The sequence below is a fragment of the Herpailurus yagouaroundi genome, unplaced genomic scaffold (genome assembly GCF_014898765.1).
Source record: "Herpailurus yagouaroundi ecotype Mexico unplaced genomic scaffold, PumYag 29, whole genome shotgun sequence".
NCBI lineage: Eukaryota > Metazoa > Chordata > Mammalia > Carnivora > Felidae > Herpailurus > Herpailurus yagouaroundi.
The window spans coordinates 110,443,310-110,452,604 of NW_024412377.1; the positions used below are offsets into that span (position 1 = coordinate 110,443,310).

The window sequence follows — 9,295 nt, forward strand, 5'->3', positions numbered from 1 at the left end:
TGGGTTGTGTATGTGTGAGGGTGTGTGTGTGTATGTCATTCATGTAAAGTGAGAACTCAGTTAAAAATATAAGGAAAGCATTCTGAAAAGCAAATTGGCAAGAGAGTGAAAGCATTTATTTACTGAGCAAATGATCTTTGTTCCAAAGAGGTCAAGGATGGGTACATGTGTACATGGCTGGATGGCTCTTCCTCTGTGAAGTACCTGATTAGGACAATTCTCCATAGGCACATTTCTAAATCATCTTTGAGACTCAGGGTGGTTTTAATAATTCTAGAGTCTTAATCATGGCAGAGGCACTTCATCACCAGGGAATGATGCCTAGAGTTCTAATGATAAGAAAGTAATGGATATGCTCATTGCTCAGGGCCTCCTTCTTCTATCCACCAAGAAATCATACCGAAAGCCAGATACATGCTAAATTCTTTGCAGATTACAAAAAAAAGTAATAATAGGCCTCTGTGTTGTGCTGCACAGTTACCTTCGGCTAAAATCATCTCTTTGGCCATTTATCACTTCACTCCCCAAGCCCTGGACTCAGGTGGGAAGCAGATTGAGTCATTTGTAAACCCCATTAATTACAGATATATGAGACATATCTTCTTTAATCCTCCTTTCTCCAAAAGGCAAACTATGATTTGTTCCCTTTTCTATGACCTACACAAAGTAATCTTCCCAAGTAATATTAACATTTAGAATACACAGTCCCTCAAATGATTGTTGAACCCACTGCTTACTCATCCCAAGCACCAGATATTAATGACATTTTAAAGACATCCATCCCTGGCTTCCTGAGGTCCCTGTAGAGACTCAAGGAGAACACACTAAAAGTACAGAAAACTTACTTTGTTCTTGAGGAGACTTTGTAAGAACAATTTTTTCAAAGATGGGAGGATTTTTGAGTATTTCTGCCATATAGATTTGTGGGTGTATTGAACTACAGTCATTTTGGTTAACTATATGCTTTATTTGACCATGTTCCTAAAGAAGGCATTCCCCAAATACCAATGGACATGAAAGAAAAATAAACAAGCTGAAATGAACAAGCTGTACCCACACACTGGCTGACAGAGGGAAATATTCTGAACTTCTTACTCTACTTTTCTCTTTAGTCCGGGTTCCCATTCTACTCCATGTACTCCACACCATTGTGTGTCATTGTAAAGAAACAAGAGCAATGAGGAGAACTGACCAGAGGTAAAATGGTCGAGTGTGGCTCTTGGTCCGCTGACTTCCATTACCAGTATCTTTTTTTGTTCTTTAAAGGCCATCTTGGCTCCACAGTGGTGGAAACCCTTACAACCTGGTCCATGGCAACTGGCAGGACTCAGAGGCTTGGAATCATGAGACAGGCTTCCCACACCTGTATCTGGTTTTGACTGCAGATACATAGAATTGACTGGGAGCAAAAGGACACACACCTGGCTAACAACAGCTGGTGACTGCTTTCAGGTCTTCCTCAGGCCCCTGAAATTGAGCCAGTCAGAAACACATTTTTTGTTTGTTTGTTTTTGATGGTGTGGGTTCAGTACCTTTTCCTGGGATATAAAGGGGAGGCCCTTAGTTTTAGCTGCAGCAGGAGGAATTTTGTTACCACAAGAAATAGTTAAGTTCAACCATTTCTTTGGCCCATGCTCAAAATTCAACTTCTCCAGGAGCGTATCTGCTTGGCCATGTTAAAAGTCACCAGCCCAGGCTCTGACTGCCTGGGCCAGGGAGAGGCAGGATCTGGCCTCCTTAGATTCTAGATTCTAAGTGGGAAATGGGCACCTGGATTTACCAACCCACCAATGCCCCATGGAATACCAAAGAAGCAATTCTACAAAAGGGAAACCAAGTGATGTTAGGAAGGGGGAATACCACTAAATGACCACATTACACGAACCTACCCCTTTGCTCCCAAACTCAGACATCTATATAACCAACAATAAACCCTTAAAAAGTTTTAGTTGATAAGGGCTTGAAGAGCCTTAAATGTTTGTAAACATGTATTTAGTATGCATAATTCACTTAAATCTTTCTGATAACCTAGTAAGTAGAAGTTACAACTCCCATTTAAGATGAAAGAACTGAGGTTTATGGAGATAAATATTTTCCCACAGTCATCCAAGTAATAAATGGAGAAGCTGTAATTCAAGCTCAGTTCTGTTTGACCTAACACTGACGCTGGTACCACAATACTGGGGAAGCCCCAGATGCAAGCAGGGCATATTAACTGACCTGATGTTTTAGGAGAGAGTTTAGCACATTAATTAGCACACAGTAATTGAGAGGACCTATATAACACATTTCAAAAATTGACACCAGACTTGGAAAAACGAGACCCACCTGCCACAAATCGCAGGAAAAACACCCAGTTTACTGAAGACCAAAGACAAGATCGTTTTCTTTAGCATCCTCCACGAGGACAAACAGAAGAGTGTGGTCAGCGAACTTTCCAGTTTGTTGCATGACATGAAAAAAAGAGGTGATCAAACTTTCACTATTCTTCAGGTTCCAGCTGCTAACCACTGGTCATAGGTCACAAGGCAGGACCCTCATGAACGGGATTAGCGCCTCTACAAAAGACACCCCTTCCACCGTTGGAGGAGGCAATTACAAGACGGCCCTCCATAGAACCCGGTCATGCTGACATCATAATCTCAGACTTCAAGCCTCCAGATGTTGTTTATAAGCCACGCGATCTGTGGCATTCTGTTATAGCAGCTTGCCGCAAGACATAAGTATCCCTAATTCAAGTGGATTCATCATTCGTTATACTAAGATGTGATCTGGTGAACAGGCAAAAAGGCTTCTCACTAATGCTCACCGGACTCCGTCTCCTCACTCATAAAACAAAGAGGTTGAAGCCAACGATCTGTAGGTTTCTTTGTGTCTCCAACATTTTGTGCATTGGTGAGTACACAAGTGCATTTTGCAGTATTAGGTTTGACAGAAGATAATTTTGTAGACTTCCCAGGCAGCATGTGAGAACTCAGGGGCTCTTCTGCTGGTCCCTGGGCTTCATAATAACTTGCCCAGCTGTAAAGGGGGACACCTTCCCAGGGCATCTTATTTTTTTCTGATGTAATTTTCTGGTTCTCATGTCCTTTCTTCCACCTTGTTTAGCTTTTATTTTAATGATTTCTCATCAGCAAAGGACAAACCAGCAGTTATCCTTGGGCATGGTACTCACTCCAGGGAGAATATTGGAAATTTTTGACTTTTTGGTCTTTTAGTATAGTCAAATCTGAACATTTAAATGTTAAAACACATGAGTTTTCTTTTTCACACATCACTTTAAAATTTCGTCTTTATGTAACAAGATTTTTTGAAATTATGTTGACAAGTAGGTTATGTATCTGTGACTTACACTTTAGGATAGTACAAAGGACTTTATAAAATATTTATTATAAGAAGGACATATTATGGTTGAGGATCACCACTGTAAACGTACCCTGAGGCTAACCTGGTTTGCAATGGGGAGGAAGATAGGAAAGAAACTGTTGTACATTTGCTTAATACTACTCAGGTACTGTGCTTTGCTCTGTATGTTATCTCATTTATGCATGCTAACTTATCCTTCTAAGGTGGCAGGTAGTATTACTATCCTTTCACAGATGAAGACGCTGGGACTTAAGGAAATTTATTAACTTCTTCATTCCTTCATGAAATATTTTCGTGGCTCCTATGTGCATTCTAGGTGTTTGGGAGAGACAGAAAGGACACAATTTCTGCCATCAAGGAAATATTTGAGTCGAGAGAGATAACAAAGCAAAGCAGTAAGTAAATAAGTCAAGTCACATCGAGTTGGGTGTCATGAAGACAGGTGAATGAAATGCCTTGAGAAAACTTGCCCAAAGTCACATCACCAGTGAGTGGTGGGGGGTCCAAATGAACGAAGACATTGCTTTTTGATTGCAGTAACCACAGCACTACCATTACTAATATCAAATGACAAGGTCATCACCCCTTCTAACATTGTCTAAAAAGATGCCAGCATGTGTGGATGAAAAACCAGGGAGAAAGCTGTTCAAAGCAACTATTACTAAACATTTTTTTCTTGTTGCATTCCTGTCAGATGACGTTTGTCTCTCTCTCTCTGTCTCTCTCTCTGCCCTCCTAACACTGTTACAACAGTTTCTGGTTCTGCACTGTGCAATATCTTAGTGTGTGATGTTACTAATACTTATTAAAATGCATTTCTAAGTAAATAATGTTAAATGGTTTTCTGATCTTTTTAAGTTTATTTATTATGGGAGAGAAAGAGATCATGAGTAGGGGAGGGACAGAGAGAAAGAACCCCAAGCAGGCTCCGCACTCATGTGTGGAGTCTGCCGTGGGCCTGGAACTCACGAAACGTGAGATCATGACCTGACCCAAAACCAAGAATTGGACGCTTAACCCAATGTGCCACCTAGGTGCCCCCATTTTCTGATTTCTTAAGTGTGATTTTCAGAAACATCTTCAGTTTTATTCCCCTGTGGAAATCTATCTGTCACACCCAACTTGTGATAAGCACATCCACTCTATGAGATGAGAAGAATGTGTGCTGAAAACCCAGATGTAGACATTCTTTTTTAAAAAAAAAATTTTTTTACATTTATTTATTTTTGAGAGACAGAGAGAGACAGGGCATGAGCAGGGGAGGGACAGAGAGAGAGGGAGACACAGAATCCAAAGCAGTCTTCAGGTTCTGAGCTGTCAGCACAGAGCCTGATGTGGGGCTCGAACCCACAAACCGTGAGATCATGACCTGAGCTGAAGTTGGACGCTTAACCAAGTGAGCCACCCAGGTGCCCCTAGATGTAGACACTCTTAAAGATGAGACAGCAGGGCCTTTAGGCCAGACATCCAGAAAGGTGATTAGACCCTTCCTATGGATATGTGGCAGGGAGGTAAATAAAGCCTTCTATTAAAGAAAGGAAAGAAAAGCAACCAACAGGTAAAAAGAGATGACCTATAAACCTAAAGTATATATAGTCTGTGAGAATGCTTGGGAAAAAATTATACAGCTAAAAAACTTGCAAAGTTATGTTCTACCCTGCATTAGAAAATGTAGTGACTTCTAGTCACTTAAAGAGAAAGACAGGTAGGTCTTCTGATGTCTTAAAATTTTGTTCAAGTTATGTATTCCTTTAATAAACTTGGTAATCAGCAAATCTTATGTTTGGTGTTTTTAATCATGATTTCAACTCTCTTGGGAAAAAAAAAAAGAATGCAACAGAAAAGACAGCTCTTCTCTATGGGTCCTGGTGACGGCTGCCAAGGAAAGCATCCTCCTGGGCCTCTTAGCTACAGACCCAGCAAGACTTTTGATACTGTGGCTATTTTCCTAAAAGAAAACAGCCTCCCTGGAGAAATCGAAAGCTTCAGGGGGACACACTCTGTAACGTCCAGCTTATAACATAATGACATTCCCACCCAGGCATCATGCAGAGCTCATGTAAGTTCTTAAATTACCTGTGTTTGTTGAAAACATGTCAAACATCTAGTTATCTTCTTCATTCATTCTTTAGATTTTATGTGATATTCTTCAAGATCTTCAGAGATAAATAATATTCAGTGTTGACTGTTCGAAATGGCTACAGCAAATAAAAGGTAATTTTATATATATTTCATAGAAATTGTCTCACTGTCATCCTGGACTATTCCTTACCATTATGGATGCTCAATATTTTGACAGAAGCCAATCTAACATTTCTGCTTTAAGTATGTTTCTTTAAAGGCACACTTCTCCCTAAGAGTAATTAACAGTCTTACAATGAACAGCACGGTTAATTTCTCCAGTTGCATAACTTGAATTGATTTCATAAATTTGATAAAATTGAGTTCATAACTTTAAATTGTTTCTGTAATAATTTTTTTAGTATTCACCACCAAGTCAGCACTGGTCAGCTCAGACTCTGGGGAATTAAGTATCTATCTTGTACAGTCGGTTCATCTTTTGCAACTATATTGGCCAACTTGCAAATTTATCTGTAGCATGCCTGGATGGTTATGTAGAGAAAACAGCTACTCTCTGGGGGCTAATGTCTCTTCTCCACCAATCAGAATGCAGTTCATGATTCATTAGGTTTGTTGGCTAGATTATTTAACTTAATTCAGTATAAATTATTTAATTCCTATGGCCTTCCTGGTATTCAATATGAATGAAACAATTATTCCTGGACACAATCATCCAAATACCACCACACAGTTTTACCAAATCCCAAGCCAGTCGTTAAGTCCATCTATCTGCTGCTTTACATAAACTACTCATGCTGAGTTTTTGAGGGTTATAACATTACTGAAATTGTTTGGATTCAGTAAGGGATTATATGTTATTGTATATTTAATGAGAGAACATCCCAATTACATAGCAATGTGAGAAATCGTGAACTATTGCTAGGTAGCAGTTGTGTCCTTGTTGTGATAGCTTCCTTTCTTTTGTTATCTTTCTCATGGGGAAGGGAGTTCTGTTTTTTTCCAAATGTAATTCTGCTGCTCAGAAGGCTTCCTTTAGGCTAACCATCCCCAGACATCATGACTATCTGGTCAATGGTCGGTCGAAGTAGCCTAGACGGCAGGTCTTTTTTCTCTCCTATTGGAATTTCTATGACCGTGTCTCTAAACATGGTATGCCATGTCTTAGATTGGGCTCTCTGGAAACAGGTTCAGAGGCAGACAATTGTGTGCTTCTTGCAGGGAAGTGAGCAAGTCAGGAGTGGTAGCGGATTTGCACTGCACCCTGCAGCTCTGCTGATCCTACGTGGCACTCGGAGACTGAGACGATCTTTGGATCTCTGTATCATCCAGTCACTGGCTGTGGGCTCCTCTCTGGGAGGAGGCATGGCCCTGTGGCCAAAGGCAATTTCTATCAAAAGTTGTCATCGGCTGAAGCAGCTGGGGAAATGAGGGGCTCAGTCCTAAGGAGAGATCTTGCAACACCATCGATCCCCTGGCCCCATTCTTAGGAAATCCTGGATAAGGAATATTGACAAAGACTGAGATATGAAGGAACAGCATTCTTTCATTTATACACAGTCTTGGTTTCTTCCCCTCAATAAAGCTCAACTTAAATCTGTAAAAAAAAAAAATTACTATCCTTTTTCCTCCTTTTCCTTCTCTCCCTCCTTTGTCCTAAACAAGGCCAAGAATGGAATGGAATAAGGTAGACCCCAGAGAATTTCACCCTGGAGAATAACCAACAGTGGAGCAGCGTCGTGCCGTTCCCATGAGACCTAGCTGGAACCTGGGGAGCTGGCGTTGCAAAGGGCTGCTTAGAGACCTGGGAAGAAAAGGGCACTTGGCAAAGGGAAGAAGCTGTTTAGGTTTAGGAAAGGTAGGTTATAAATGACAATTTGGTTTTTTCCCTCTTCCTACTGAAGCAAGCACAATGCGTTGTGTACTCACACTGGCATTTCTCTGGCTAGCCACACTTGATCACCCCTCCAATCTTAAAGGAGGCTCCTTGCCACTTTCATATGTTATCAAGGACCACCTTCCCCACCCACACCTCTATCTGTCCTATTGCTTGCTTTCCCATGATCCCTTCTTTATTTACTCAGTCATTAATCGCTGCATTTATCTATGGACCTCCTCATATGTACCGGTTCTGTTCTGGATAGCATAGTTCTTGATACATTGTCTGGAGCTTTGGATACTTGTTTTGTTTCCTTTTTGGTTCTTGTCTGTTCCTGTCACTTGTACTCACAGCAGGTCCTGATCTTTGCTCTCCAGGTAGGTGTGAGACTCGTCTAGTTCCTTTGTTTCTTGTTATCAGAGTCCACTGATGTCTGCTTGATGAGTCTGGCCTCGTCTCCACATAAGGTCTTTAAATGGTTTCTGAGAACTGCTTTGGCCTCGAGTCAGAACCATTTCCTTGGAACACAGATACTCTGCGGCACCACCTGTGATCCACTGCCACCAAATCCACTGTGAGCAAAGGGCAAATACATCTCCCAATAAACATGTCTATGGCAAGGGCTGAACGGAAAAGCCAGATCATGGAAGAGGAGCACAACACATCCAAATGTGGAAAAGACGAACAATAAAACTAGACTCACAGCTTGTCTCTGATAACAAATTAATCATTTGACTTTGTGTGCATAGTTATTTGCCTCACTCCCAGGGACTGAACCTACCTAAAAAACCATTTTACTTCTAGTTTGGAAAACACCTTGACGTTTTGATTTTATTCTGGTCCAGTAGTTCCAGATCCATTTGCTTTTGGCTTTAAGTGGTTCCTTTGGTTGGTTTTTTTTTTTTTTATTGTTTGTTTATTTTTGAAAGAGAAACAGAGATGGAGTGTGATCAGGGAAGAGGCAGAGAGAGAGAGAGAGAGAGAGAGAGAGTGCGCGAGATACAGAATCCAAAGCAGGCTTCAGGCTCCAAGCTGTTAGCAAAGAGCCTGATGCAGGGCTCCAAACCACGAACCATGAGATCATGACCTGAGCCAAAGTCGGACGCTTAACCAACTGAGCCACCCAGGCACCCCTCTTTTTTGTTATTTTAAAGATCTTTTTTATTTTCTTGCTCCAAAATGTTGGATTTTTATTTTATGACTTGTTTCACTGTACGTTCCTTTTCAAAGGGAATAAATCAACAGATTGAGCGCACTTGTTCTGAAGCTTAATACCTATTTAGACTTTTCAATGTAGCAATCTACCTTGATGCCAACATGAAGGATGCCAGGGTAACAAGAGCTGTCCTAAGTATGTTGCATGCATTAACTCCTTTAACCACACAATAGCTCCATGGCAGGGCATTGTTATTTCCAATTTATAGATAAGGAAACAGAGGGACAGAGAGTAACTTGCCCTCTCTCACCAGGAAGTCCAACTCCAAAGCTATGCTCTCGGCCATTAAGATACACTCTCTGGTTGGAAATGCACTCAAAGATCATTGCAAAGTCCGATTATAATGCCCACTTTGTTTTGAATGCTTTCCTGCTACTCCCTCATGCTATGGCCGACTTCTTCCATGATCTCTGTTCTGTTTATTCAAGCCAGTAGTCCACAGCTGGTGAAAATTCACTTACTATGCAGCTTAAACATACGAGCCTGCTTTTCTGTCTCACTTCATCATTGACTTTCCATATATTTTCTATTTTCACTCGAAGCTGTAACTGGAGTCCCTTGACTATCTCTGTTAATTTTTTCTCCTTGCCATGTTTCGTTTTTCATTTAAATTTTCTGTTATCTGAGTTAGTAAAGATAGAACTTTTATGAAAGACTCAATATCAAAATTAAGTTGCATTGCAAGGTATTATGGGTAAAATTGGAAGGAAGGGCATTAAAAAACCTCCACTGCGGTTCTCTGACTGAGTCTATTT

General features: G+C 40.8%; 1 long non-coding RNA gene across 1 annotated transcript; it reads left to right on the plus strand.

Moving 5' to 3' along the window:
- The first annotated feature begins 2,718 nt into the window (after positions 1 to 2,718).
- On the plus strand, positions 2,719 to 8,051 carry LOC121041503 (uncharacterized). The gene is made up of 5 exons (XR_005795769.1): positions 2,719 to 2,895; positions 3,683 to 3,761; positions 5,499 to 5,580; positions 7,111 to 7,303; positions 7,745 to 8,051. It is a non-coding gene; the product is annotated as an uncharacterized LOC121041503 (long non-coding RNA).
- The last annotated feature ends 1,244 nt before the right edge of the window (positions 8,052 to 9,295 follow it).